The 13907-nt window shown below is 29.5% G+C and overlaps 1 long non-coding RNA gene across 1 annotated transcript; it reads left to right on the top strand.

Annotated features, from left to right (window-relative positions):
• Window positions 1-11375: 11375 nt before the first annotated feature.
• LOC119681831 lies at window positions 11376-12727 on the top strand. Its single transcript, XR_005252540.1, has 5 exons — window positions 11376-11701; window positions 11770-11801; window positions 11915-12129; window positions 12187-12329; window positions 12383-12727. It is a non-coding gene; the product is annotated as an uncharacterized LOC119681831 (long non-coding RNA).
• The last annotated feature ends 1180 nt before the right edge of the window (window positions 12728-13907 follow it).

Genomic DNA, 13907 nt, shown 5'->3' with positions numbered 1-13907 from the left:
TTACTTAATGTATCTTTAGGTAGTTCTGAAGAGCTGTTCAGAGCTTCAGAAGAAGTTAGGAACCAATATTAATGGAGTTGTAGAAAGACCTTTATAATTCCATACTTTTAAATGAAAATCCATACATAAGTTATACAAGATATGACATATGTTCCTATGCTACTATGCCCCTTACATATACACCTAAGAGATATAGTACTCGTATATATCTTTTTATCAGTTTTAATAATTACGTGTTTCTTCGACCGATATCAGCAGCTGGCATAGGACGGTTCATCAAACGTTTATTTAATTCCTTCATAAACTCCTGGTTGACCGTCATCTTAGTCTATTGATTTTAAATCTTATAAAATATAGATCTTTACTTTAATTCAAAGCCGAAACAAAAAATTGCCACACAGAAATGAGTAAAAGAAATTAGCTTCAAAGAAAATGTTAAAATATGACATTAAAATTTATTCAAAGAAAAACTGATATTCAATTTTAAAAATCATAGCAATTACGATAATTAAGTTCATATGCAATTATGCAAATCGAAATTTCTCTAAAACTCCATTAAATATGTAAATTAAACCATAAGTTGAATGCGCTTCATGGTATCTTAATTGATAAAGTGAATTTCAATTGCGAATTTTAATGCCCAAGACCAAGACAATTTGACTTTATGTCAATTTTTTCTCTGAATAGAAAAAAATCCACTTGTCTCTTATATATCGAAATACACATATTCTTAGAATCAGAGCACAGAAGATACTGCGCTGTGTAAATGAATTCTATTCTAAGATTTTTAAGCATTTTCAAATGAATAAAAATGACAGTCGATTCTAATTTGCGTAACCCGATTCCATTATTTATTCTTATACAAATCATGTCATTAAATTATTATGTTATTTAATCACCAGCAACTCCATAAATACAACTGTCTTTCTAGGAGAATAGAAACTAATCAATAACACTTAGAAAATGTTTGTAGGGAATGCTAAAAAAATAATTACAACGGTTCATAAGGGCATTGCACGTAAAGGTTTCCGTAGGTTCTCGGGAGTGACGAGAAATTGGTATAGGGGCATATAGCCTGTGAAATAAGGCATGAAGTACATCCATCTTAAGGCAAAAAAAGGTTAGGATGTATCTGTAATTATCATGACTCTATTTGATTTCAAGAAATTGAGTGCCTTATAAGTATCCGAATACATTGACAAATATAATTACTGGATCAATTTGTAAACTTAAAAAACTATGAAGTGAGTTAAATTTGGAACATTTACAAATTTGAAGCACTTAACTGTCAAACTGATTAAGGCGCTTCTTCTTAGAAGAATGTAGAATGGCGGACTATGAAACGAGAAGAAGGAGTAGCGTATAGGTTTCAGGATATTTGATATATCACACTAGAGTTTAAAAAATCTAAAATAATTTCTAGTTATTCACTACTAGTCCCAAACATAGAAATTATTGCGAGGGACTTAAATCTTTAAGCAATTATAATACTATTGCAGAATTTAACGAATGTCCTCAATTACCTCTAATAAACCAACTGATTTTAATGACCAAGCTGTTTTGTCTTATTAATTTCAATATACCCAGGTCTGTCAATTGTTCAAAGTAGAAACTTTCTCTTGAGTTAATACTTTGTTTAGAGTGTGTCAGGCTTTAATATAATAAATGTTCATGTAATAAATGTTAAGCTTACAATTTACAATTTATTTAACCCAAGTAAGTTTGGTAAGTGACAGGATTATTCTATGTACCCATTATTCTCTACTCTTGCAGTTGTGTTTAATTTGATGAAACATTCACAGAATATAGAAAAATTCGAGACTGGTATTATTACATCGATAATATTTTTTTTGTAATAATTTTCACTCAAATTTAATAATTTTTACTTATCAAAAACTATAAATAAAATATTGCTATTAAAGTTCTTTTGAGAGGTTATTACTTTAATACTCATAAATTTAAATAAATGTACATTTAGATGGACGGATTCAAAGCTAAAAACAGAGAAAAACTGTTCAAGCAACTGCTGTAAATCTGTAAATCTACCTATAACATGGTATATAGGACTTCTGCCGGTTTAAATCTATCCTAGATATAGTAGATTCCACAGTTTATAGTTCAGCAAGCAAAGTTTGCGAATAAACCTTACTCTTTAGATATGTACTCTTTAGAATGTATTCTTTAGAGTATAATCTCCAGTTCATTAATGTCATAGTCGCGATACTAAAATTTTATGTTTACCTGTTCCAAAAAGTTTTCTTGAATAAATCTCCGATTGTAACCACAAAGAACACATGCGCGGCGCCGCCTTATCACTTTCTTTTTTTAGGATCTTGGAACTACAAGACCTCCCTCTAAATCGCAATATAAGCTTTGGCAAAGGTTCTAAGTGGTTCTAACCCTTGACTTTTTAATAATACGGTAACACAGTAAACCTATAGGGCTAAGTGAATCCCTTGGAATCGCCGGTATAACCTAACCTAACCTAACTACAAAGAACAAGAAAAGAAAGTTCTGTGAAGAAAGTAACGAGCTTTGTTATTTCGTTATCTGATATCTTGATGTGACTGGGAACCTAAACTATTGTTATCTTGAAATATTGTAGAAATTAATATCTGCTTTGAGGCAATATAAATATGTGTGTTCAAGAGATGTTTGATAGAAAATTTCTCAATATTATGAGTCTTAATGATATTAATCAATCGAAGTCATTACAAGTGGTTCCATTTTATTACAATCACACAACTTCTTCGTAGTTTTTGTAGCACAATTTTAGTTGTTTGACCAAAATTTTTTCCAGAAATGCATATTATATTTCTATCTGGGAAGAAATTTTTTCTTGAAAGTATATCATACCATTTGTGAAACTTGGACTATATGAGCTTTACTTCTTATTCCAAACAATGCTGACTTTCAAAATTATTTTTAGTTTAAATGATTGATTCGTTGTTCAGTTTACACTAATTAGTATATTTGTTTAGTAAGCAGATTATCTTCTTTCATATTTTGACAAAATTTCTTTGTTGTATTTAATCACTTCACCAATTAAATATTTTCCGAGTAATTCAAGTACATATGGAATATTACTTCTTTGAGTTTTGATAGTACAATATTTGGTACATAATTGACAAATCTCATAACTATTATCAAAAAAAAGAAAAAAGTTAATTGAAAACAAATTTTGTTAACATCGATGATGGTATCTAGTTGTCGGAGCGAAACTTCACAAGTTAAGATTTCATATCTCCAAAGCATAAGAAAGGAAAATCGACATCCAATGGAACTGAAAAGAAAAACCATTGACAAGTGCAGCGACTGTTTTATTTAAGTAACGCATTTCACTTGTCCATAATGAAATTGCATCAACCAGTTGAGTACGACGCAGTCTGAGCAGCTTAAGAGCTCATAATTTTCATAATGAATGAAATGGAATAAAATTAAATGAAATTAAAAACCAGATGATAATTTTATGGTAAATGACTTTTAATTCAGTTTCACTGAGAAATATTTCTCTTATAATTATGTGTAGTTTGTGTGAAGTTCACAATGAAATACACACGACATTTGTATTATTTGTATTCCAACAGAAACAGACACTTTCGATGAGAATGAAGCAGAATGTATCTATGAGATACATATGGAGTAAAACTTCACTTGTATCGAATTACTACAGGATTTCATACAACATACCATGTAAATCGTTAGTCCAAAGCTGCGTTCAGAATGCTATGAACCAACTGTCTCCGGCTAAATTCATCTTTCAAGCTTGTGTTGAATGATATCAAGCATCTCAATCTAGACATACTCATATGCCTATACATACCACATACGTTTAAATATTTATGAATATATATTTATTATGGATGAGAATAAATGCTTTCAATTTTAAATAAATGCTGGAGCTGAAGCTGAAGTGACATTCTCACCCTCCTTTGACGGTTAAAACAAATTTAATTGAAAATGTGCGAAAAGATACAACAAATTACTCAACAATTTTTTTTTTGTGGTTTATTACTTCATTATTATTAATATTCTATCTTTTTATGAACTAATTTCAAAACAATTTATTGCAGCTTCAATATTGATGTCAAGTACCATATTCAGTTTGTGACAAGCTCGCACAAATAAAATAAAATATTAAATATTTTTTTTCAAAACAAAAAATTAATGAAATAGCTAATATAGTATTCGTGTCTAGAAATTATAAAAAATATTTCTATTAGAACACAAAGCTGGAATATATCAAAGAATTTACAATTTTCACTTTAAAAAATCCAAAGTAAATAATAATGTGAAAAAAATAACGTTGACAACACCATATGTCGATATCTCTTATAACCTATCGATCGTATCTGGTATTCAGAGATGAGCTTTTATTTAGGATTATTTTCTTGAAAAGACAACAGAAATTATTAAAGTCACACCTTAAAATTCAGGTCAAATGACAATGTCCACATACTATCAAGATATTCCCCTTCGGCATAAGATTTAGAATATTCTGTGGATAAGACATACCAGGCGACGAAAATGCATTAGACAACTCGCTCTACTTTTTTGAATATAACTGGTAGCAGGTGGGTTTTTATATACTTGTGAAACCCCTCCTAGGGTGATACGAAACAGATTTTCAAGGCTTAAATCTAATATTAGCGAAATATTAGGGATTAGAGTGCCCACAAGTTTGGTTGTCCTAGAATGGCTTCGCAAGGCAGTGTCATGATGGCTATGGTTAACATCTAAAGTTACTTACGAAGTGTGTTAGCATTCATGCTTTCACTTGATGTAAAGTTGAATTTTATCAACCGAGTGTTATGACCCAGAGAACAAAAGAGATTTAGATGGGTCAAGCTTACTAACAAAGGGAGAAACTATATCCAAATATTATATTATTTTGTGTGTTGAAAAAAGCCCTCACGGTAAGAAACCTCGTATAACAACTAACGGCTCACACTCATAATATACAACTTCTGATTTAATTCTGAGAAAAAATATGAAAGTTTCTAATACTATATCGAGTTATTGTACTATACTATATGATGACCGGTTGAAGTTCTGTATTTGATATTTTCTGCTATCCGAGGAAGTGACAAATTTGAGGTTTATTATGACCCACAATTCACTGTCCAGGCTTATCAAATACTTGAACACACAATTCTTTAATAAACTATCCAGTCTAGTTATGTTTCTCAGTGCCGTCGACTGGCTATAAAATATGCAAATCTGTACTTAGAATTTAGAGAAATATGAAATTAAAAACCTTTTATTGAGATTCTTCACTCCTCTCCCTTTACGTTCCTATCTTTACCATATATATATATATTTATATAATATATATAACAAAAATTGATGCTTCGAAGCTTTTCTAAAAGTGCAAATATTATCAAAGATTAAGTGTGAAAAATTTATTTATTTTTTAACTATTATTATTTTACGAGTACTACCTACTACTACCTATTCAAACACTATACACATATAAGTACACTACTTGCTATTGACATTATGTATGTACGATCTGTTATTACTGTTATTATAATCAATATACATATTTGTGTTCACTAGAAACTAAGATTATTTATTTTTCTTCAATTACGTAAAGTGAGTTAAAGCCTCCCACCACGGGCTCGTTTTTTGTGTAAACTGCTTTTATATTTATATTATTGTTTCACATGCAATATGATATTAATATAATATTTTAAATTCCGGAAGATATGTTAAAACGAACAGATTTGAATTTAGAATAATGTTTTAAAATTCATGTTCCAATTTCTCTTTTAATTGCGATTTTTCATCCTAATCAAAAAAAAAAACAAAATAGTTGATATCAACCATTGCTTTATAATTTGAACTTGTAATCATCTCGGGTTCCGGTAGTAAACTGATTTTTTGATAGCCATGATTTTTTCAAAAAAATTTAACACATGACACTCTCGGTGAAAATGTTTCTTAAACAGTAGGGAATAGAGATCAACTTCTTTTTATATTTAGAGAAAACTGAAAGAAAAAACACAAAAAGATAACTTTATTATTTCTGAAATAGATGAACCCACCATTGAAGACCAACCATTGAATTTATAAAAACCTAAATATACTTCTTAAAAGAAGAAAAACTCCATTAACATTAGCTCGGTGTTCAGTCTCTTCCGATATTTATTTTGGGGAACGTTTTTTTTCTTGCGCTGAATAGCATGATCACTAAACTAGGTTAAATAATATTTGTCGTGGATGGATAGTTAAAGAAATATATTATATATCGCTTATAAGCACTCTAACAGTATTTTGTAGGTTAAAGACAATTTTACTGATTATATGTATTGTTTTAATATCTAATTGGTTTCTTGGTATATAGTTCTGCATGTCTTTCTACGTACGTTAAGCTTGGACGAACCTTTACTTAAATTAGATATGATTTGGAATGACTGTCTATTTTTAAGACTTTCAGAATATTGTCATTTCATACAAGTTCTTTGATCGGTTGTTTAAGACTAGAGTTGATTCAATTTTAGTGGAAAGTGAATTGGGCACCAGATATGCAGACTGCTAGATTGAGTGAATTTTTCTTATTTTTCTTATTTTTCTTCTATGTTTAATTTACTGATAGGAGAAATTAGTTCATATTGTGGTTTTCATATGATGGGTTGTAGGTCCAAACTCGAACGTAGTAAACATTAAGGACGGGGCAATAACTTTAAATGATTAGTCGCACCATTAGGAGTTGTGCTTGGCTTGGCTGATCTTGCAGTACGGATTCTTAATTGAATCCACCTACCTACCTACTTTATAAAATTCTTGTTTCTTAAAAACTCTTTAATTATTATGTTTTTGAAACGGTTTTTTAAAAAATTAGTTTCTAAATAATTTTTTATTTACACTAATATGATGATGTTTTAATATAGTAGCAATCATTAAAGTTTTGTGACCAAAAGCGCTATCGAATGAAAGTGTGTGGTCCATCACTAATCAACACCAATCAAGATTAAGATAATAAAACGCAAGTGAGACTGGATAGACCATACTCTATGCAGACCAATCAGTGACACCACGAGAATAGTGATCGCGTGGAACCCCATGGATAGCTGGAGAAGACCAACGGACATAGAAGTATCATATATGCAGAAAAGTTGTATTAGATCGTATTAGGAGTTTAAGAAACTTATACGAGTATACATTAAGACCGAAAAGTTTTCGGAAATTCTCATTTAAAATTCGCGCGCTGTATATTTTTCGATATTTTAAGTTTATGTAGTTTGGCAGCAATTAAGGACAATTACTATGCAAAAAATGAGAGCGATCTGTCAGACAGTTCGTTTACGGCAGCTGTTGAAACCAGTTCACCTCAGTAGTGCGTTGCGAAAAAAACAATGGAAAAAAATATTGGACAAAGAGTTTGCATCAAATTTTGTGTTTCGAACGAAATTTCGTGTGCAGAATCGTTGCGAATGCTACAAAAGGCTTATGGGGAATCAGTTTTATCGAAAACTCAAGTTTATGAGTGGTACAAAGCCTTTCAGGACGGTCGTACGACCGTCGAAGACATTTCGCAACGCACTACTGAGGGGAACTGGTTTCAACAGCTGCCGTAAACGAACTGTCTGACAGATCGCGCTCATTTTTGGCATAGTAATTAAGGACAGTGCTGCCAAACTACATAAACTTAAAATATCGAAAAATATACAGCGCGCGAATTTTAAATGAGAATTTCCGAAAACTTTTCAGTCTTAATGTATATACATTAAATACCCATCGTGATATACTCCGAAAAGAAAATTTTTTAATATTAAAGTTAGATAATATCGAACTATAACAATATATTACTGCATTATTTATGTTATAGTTATATTAATATATAATTTTAATTGTTTTCTTATTACTGTCGCTTCAAAGCCACCAATCGTTATCTGTCAAAAAACTGCTTTCTGCAGAATCATTAACTTTTTTTTGCTTTATTAACAATAATCAAGTAAGTAATAAGGAAATAAAATATATAGATACTCGCTTTTAAGTTATATAGTAATTAAAATTGAAACCAACAAAAATAGTTGAAAATAACAAAAACTTTAAAGACTTAATTTACTTACATCATAATGATCATTAAATATAAAAGCACGGTACTAAATTATTTGTTTTACTACTGCCCACAGACGCGATTTTGAGAAATTCGACAGATGCTGCAAAGCATCACTGCCGCCTAGCAAATTGCCAGGTTAATGCACCCGCAAAATGCAATTGTCGTTTTGCAGTTTTCGGTCGTGTTCGCAGGTTGTATTGATGGACGGCAATTCACTAAATTCCCGTCCAATCCCGCCACAATTTTAGTTTGTGGCGACGTAAATAAAAATTGGCAAATCTTTCACTTTTCGGTTTATTATCACGAGAGGCACGTGAGAAAAAATTTCACTAAACTGAACCCAAAACTTGATTTGTCTGTCCGCGATTTGCGGCAATTGGAAAGCATTTGGCTTTTGGCTGCACATGAACATTTCAAAAACAAACTTGTTGGACTGGCACAATTCCGGTGACTTCTCCAACACAAAAAAAAAATAACAACTTATCATATATAGCAATACAAATCGTCTCCACTGCGTATATTTGGTATCTCATTGGTATGTCAACTCATCCAATTTTAGATGCAACGCACCGGGCGCAGCAGACATGTCTCCTCTGTTTGTTTACTATTTCTGGGTTAAAGTCATTTCATCGCTAGACCATTAGGCGTCACGGTCACAAAGATTATTTGAAAATTCAAATGAAACACACAAATCATTTTAACAGATACTTTCATGTAAATGTGCAGATACTAAACCGGCAGCGAAAATATCAAAAACTTTATCGATTAAATTTTTTACTTAACCCTGACCTCAGGCGTAACCTTAATTTTATAACAGGCGTAACTTCTCTCTCTCGTTTCATGATAGAAAGTGAAAATCTAAACATTTACATTTACATTAACTGTGGTTCAGGTTCAGGTTTTTTAACTCGATTTTGCTTTAAGATAATAAATAATTTAGTAACGACTACTATTAATGCCTTCAAATAACACTCGTGAGTTAAAATAAAAGATAGTTTACCAATTTATATAGTTAAAACTATCTCAAGTCGCAAAAAAGTAATATATTAATATATTTTGATGTATGTATAAAATATTTATTAACCGTACTTAGTTCATATATATATAAAAGTAAGTAATGTAGGTAATAAAAATTTTTATTATATTTTAAATAAAAGTGCAAATGGCTTCGTAAATATTTTATTATGGATAGATAAAAGATTTAAAGATCTAAAAATTAAATATATTCAAAATATTCAAAAGTATTAAAAAATATTATTTAATTGAATTATTGAAAGAAATATTAATGATGATGAGTACTGGGCAATATTCAAGACAGCGTTGTATGGTCAGCCAAACTTCAATAAATTAACTAAAATTTTTTGTTGTTGTCTTTTCATTTCTATTCGAACCCTTTTAACTTTTAAATAATTTCTTTTTGTCATAAGACGCGACATTTTCGACATAAAAATTTAACATTAAAGATATATAAACAGTTTGTATAAGCACTTAAAAATGTTACGTTTTTAATAAATAGTTCAGTATTTAAAATTTTGAATTTAGAATTTAATTTTTAATTTAAAATAGAATTTAGTTCATTATTCCTTAGGCAAAAATTTTTGAAATATTTAATTTAACAAAGTAAATTTGAATTGATCAAATTTAAATCAAGTCTCAGGGATCGAAGTAAGTCTTAAATCGTTACATCCAAGATTATTCATCAATAATCCATAAAAAAAGAGTCATGAATTTTTGTAAATATTGGCTTATTAGGTAAATAAATTCGTATTTTCTCAACAAAGGTGATTAGAAATTCCTTAGTACTATAAATTTGTGACATAATCAATTCACTACCCATTAAACAGCTTGTACTAGAAGAGTCCTTTCGTACCAAATTCCACTTTTAATTACACAAAGCCCTTTATAGCTTTGTAAACAAAATCCAGAACTAAATCTGGAGAAGAGCTCTTAATCTGTTCTGGTGACAGAAATTCCATATAGAATAAGTCTATTTTGTGCGTTGTTAAAGCTGGACAATCACAAAGAATATGTAAAGTTGTTTCCTTATCTTCGAGTATAATCTAAATACAGAATTAGCAGATAATCAAAGTTAATATAGGTGATATTTCAGACCATAATGACCCGTAATTAAACCCGTTAGCAACCTTAAATTACCTTTTGAGATTACTTTTACTTTTTGTAAGAGTACGGTTTTATCAAATAGAACTGATAAAGTGCATTGTTTTTTTTAAATCCAAAATGTCCATCTTTGAGATTAAAAATTTCGAACCTATTTCAAACCATATGTATTATAAAATAAAAATCTTGAAAAATATAGAAAAAAAGGATATCCTCTATTTTATGATCAACTATCCGATTCTACTACAAATAATGAGGTACTATTAGAGTAGTATAGTTAAAATAGTTAGTTTTTTATTCAGACATTTATATTCATTCATATTACAAATTTATCATTATTCTTAGCTAAGTACATATTTACGGCGACGACTAATATAGTCTTCTGGCGAAGACTGTGCCATGTACGTATAGTCACTACTGTAGTATAAGTGAGTTAATACCACACAGATGTCATGCTTTATTGAAAAGCATAAAGTTGTAATATCTAACAGCTTTTTTCAAAGGTCATTGGCAATTAAGAATTTCTGAAATGATTTCGAGATGGTCAAAAGCGATAGCATGTTCTCTCTATTTGCTATTTGGTACACATTTCACTGGCTTAAGGTTAAGCAAATGTCCGTTAACAATCGTAAACCCAATCTTAAGCTGTGACTTCAGTGGAATTTGACTATGATTTTCGAATGTCATACGTAAAATTAGTTCTACTTCTCTTCACTACCAAGTAGAGTTTCAAATACCATATTAAAAATCTCTAAACACAAAATTAGAACAAACATAAATATTCTCATATGACCATGTTATGTCATGGGCTCGTGAAAATCAAAATTGAGAGTGAGAGAAAAAAATAATATGTCTGTTCAAGTTTGGTCATGAGAGCCGAGGCTATCTGTGTCTCGTCACTTAGGCAAAGCAGTGCTATTCAGTAATAAATGTCAACATTTGTGTCTTTATATTATTACAATCTCTCTGACACTCTGCATAACATGCATTTTCGTTATAGATCAAAAGAGCCAATTTTGATCAACCCATGACACTCTACATAACATGGTTCTAATATAAAAGTTCTCATACTGAACTGACTCATCCATCATGAAATTACTGAATATTTTCAATCTAGTTAGTAGTGTAAAATATATGAATAGTTAAGGCAAATCCAAATACAATATATTTCAGTTAAAATAAATTTCTTTTGGAATAAGTTACTCAAAATTATAAAAAAAAAAATTAGATTCTGAAACTAAAAATGTAGAAACATAAGAAGAACTACTACTTGAAATAGAAGAAAGTCTCTGGAGAAGAACTTTCTTTTATTAAAATACTTGAAATGTCGTATTAATCGACGGTTTTAAATAATATAGTACATTCTATTACTTAATGATAAGTCGCGCAACTACTGATCAATTTAAGTACATGAAAAATCTATATTACAACGATATTAGGTATATGGATATATGGTATAAACGAGTGATTGGAATAGGATCACTCAAGAACTTTTAATGATATGATAATTGCTCCATGGTAAGTTCTTTAACCTTTTTAACTTCTGGTACTAATTAATTTACTTCGTTATTTGTTTCTCTTTTCAGTTAAATAGCATTGGACGCTATTGGAGCTAATGGTAAGTACGCGTCTTCATAACATTCTTCCACCAATTGATCCATTTTGAAATTTTTAAATTATTTTAAAAATAATTTTTTTTAAAAAATATTTTTTTTTGACAATTGCTTCTAGGATTATAAAATATAATCTTATTTTTATTACCCTGATGTGACATTGTTTGGATAACTGATTCTCAAAGTCTTTGAATTATATGTCGATATTTGATTTTTAAAAAAGGCTACTTGACTACTTTAACATCAATCGGTATCTCCCTCTAAATTATACGTACTTGGTGAAAACTTCACTTTGGACTCTTACTACAATTTCTGCGGGTGATGGAATAATAGGTAGTATATGATGATAATATAATAATGATGTGATAATCTGTATGCCTTCATAATTAGATGACCGAAATCGTGCAGAAGTAAAATTGCAGTTTATGCTGAAGAAACTTTGGAAATGGACTACGGAGTACGTGAAACCCTCTTCAACTTATGTCTCCTGATGAAAGATTCCTGCTTGTAGAAACACAATTATTAACTTAAAGGTATATTTTATTGTATTTCTAGTTAAAATTTATTTATTTAAATTTTTTCGTAGATGTTCGTTATGAACTAGAAGCGGAGTACTTTCACTGCTTGTAGATGGACTATAGAAGCAGTAGAATTTCAATTTCCACAACCATTCCAAGTGACCTGATGCTAAACTCTGTACAATTCCAAAGTTGAAGACCCAAGTAAAATTCTCTATAATTAAACCTTGAAGTTTGTTTTATGAAAATGGACGAACCTTTACCATTCAAATTTATTGTGTTTGTTTTAAAACATTGATTTTAGAACATATTGATTTCTCAAGCTGAACATTATGTTTGCAAGAATACTAAGTATTGCTTGTCTAAATTTTTGTGGATATATTTTGTGGAAATAAAATTTGAAGTAAATGTAATTTCTGTGGTTTTAATATATATCATTTTGAAAAATATTTTAAATAAGAATAAGTCTGAAATTATGAAGTATTATTTTTCAAGTATTTCGATTCCAAATATTTGTAATTTTGTTATATTACCTCATTATATTAATTAAATTAAAGTTTAGATCTAAAGAATCAATACCATTCATTTAAAATTTTTGTACAGATATACATAATTTAAGAAAATCTAAAGTTCTCAACCTTTTTTTTTACCAAAGACCACTATAATATTTTTGTTTTTAGTACGGACCACGAAATTTAAGAATAATAAATTGTATGATTATTTAAATATGCTTTATGCATCTTTATGCATATGCTTTATGGATATAGGTACATTATATAGGCTATAAAGTAGGTTTATAATTAGTTGGAAATTTTTTGTGTATTTTCTAATAAATGAGGTCGCAGTGGACAAACTACAAGCTATGTATCTATATCTGTTCAGTTTAATTCACTGATCATTTTAAACAATCTCAAGGACTACTAGTGGTCCGTGGACCACCGATTGGCAACCGCTGCTTTAAATGTACCTATCATCTTGATTCAGAGTATCTTGGTTAATACTCTGAACTACTTGTTCATTTAAAAATCGGTTTATATAGCTTTCAGAAAAGATGTTTCAGACAATGTTTATATAATGGCAATGATTCGGTTTTTGCTTCTGTTTAATTATATTAAAACATCGGAGATTCCGGTATAAAACCCATTTAATTTTCTGAAACTTCAATATTAGAAAATATAATAAGTAATTCTGATATATATAAGAAAAATACTAAATTTTGTCACTAATCTAGATTTAGTGATTTAAAATATGGCATCTAACCAGAGCGATATTTTGAAATTAAGGTTAATATTTATGTAGGTAATATACAATCGTTAAAAAATATATATTATTAGTTATTTAAAAAAATAATTTTGAACCCATTTCATAACTGAAGGTTAGTAGTAATAGTGTATTACTGTGATGGAATCTTAATTACTAATAAACTACACTTAAACAAAAATATAACATATGATTTTTTTATAATTTTTTACATATTTTTCAACTTTAAAATAACTTCTAATAAAACGCCATTAAAACTAATAATTACTGACTGAGTTTAGTTTCTTTTTTTCTAATAAGGAAGTGTTTGCTAATTGCTTATTAAAGATTACA

Source organism: Teleopsis dalmanni, chromosome 2, assembly GCF_002237135.1.
Source record: "Teleopsis dalmanni isolate 2A chromosome 2, ASM223713v2, whole genome shotgun sequence".
Taxonomy (NCBI): Eukaryota; Metazoa; Arthropoda; class Insecta; order Diptera; family Diopsidae; genus Teleopsis; species Teleopsis dalmanni.
This window is presented reverse-complemented; position numbering and strand designations above follow the sequence as displayed.